The sequence below is a fragment of the Diachasma alloeum genome, unplaced genomic scaffold (genome assembly GCF_001412515.2).
Source record: "Diachasma alloeum isolate Michigan unplaced genomic scaffold, Dall2.0 Dall_scaffold_00658, whole genome shotgun sequence".
Lineage (NCBI taxonomy): Eukaryota > Metazoa > Arthropoda > Insecta > Hymenoptera > Braconidae > Diachasma > Diachasma alloeum.
In genome coordinates, this window is record NW_021680790.1 from 65,956 (window position 1) to 67,146 (window position 1,191).

Here is a 1,191-nt window from a genome sequence, read left to right on the forward strand (position 1 = left end):
GGGGGGGGGGGTCAATGGAGGGTATGGACGAGGGGAGATCTCGGGAGGTTTTTGGGGAGTATCTTTATAGTGGAGCTGTGGCGGTATTTTTAAGGGGGCAGGAGAGGGGGGGTATGGTCAAGGGAAGATCGTGGAGGTTCTTTGGGGATAACTCGGCAGGGCAGTTCTCCGGGTCTTTAGAGGGGATGTGGTGGGGGTCAGTGGTGGGTATGGTAAGGGGAGATATCGAGGTTTTTTAGGGGTCACTCTCCAGGGCAGCTCTCCGGATCATTTCAGGGGGTAGCGAGGCAATGGAAGGGATGATCGTGGGGAGATCTTGGGGCGGTTTTTTGAAGGGTATCTTTCCGCATGAGCTCTCAAGGTCTGTCGAGGGGGGGGGGTCGATGGGGATAAGGACCAGGGGAGATCTCAGGGTTTTATTGAGGGTAACTCTCCAGGACAGCTCTAGGGCAACTCCCAGGATCTTTCTAGGGAGGGGGGTCAATGGGGGATATGGTCAAGAGGATCTTTCAGGGCGTTTCGAGGGGGTATTGATGAAAGGTATACTCGAGGGGAGATCTCGGAAGTTTTTTGGGGTTGACTTTCCAGGGGAGCTCTGAGGATCTTTCTGGAGTGGATTAATGAAGGGGATCGTCAAGGGTAGATCTCGCGTGATTTTAAAGATTACTTTTGGGGATAGTTACTTCCAGGGGTCAATAGGAGTGTTGTCAAGAGGAGATCTCGAAAGTATGGTTGAAACGAAATTCCCGAGAAATCTGGGAAACATTTCTCAAAGTAGGTTTGAGGGGATAACTAGGGGGATTTTTCTAGGGGGATCGCCGAGATTTTCACGCATCATTTTTCAGAAGAGTTTCTAGGGTATTTTCAGAGGAAATGGCTAAGAGGAGATTCCTGGGGTTCTTAGACGATATTTGACATTTGGAACATACAATCGAATGATTGATTAGAAAAGTAATTCGGGATTGTGACCCAAGTTTTTCATCAACCCATGGAGTGCAAATATTTTTTTTTTGTAAATATCTCAAAAAAATCCCAAGATCTCCCCTTGACCATGCCCCTCAATAACATGCCCACCCCTCGGAAAACCCTGAGAGCTTCTCTAAAAAGATACTCTCAAAAAATCGCCGAGATCTCCCTTGACCATACCTCCCATTAATCCCCCCATTAATACCTCCCATTAACCCCCCCCCC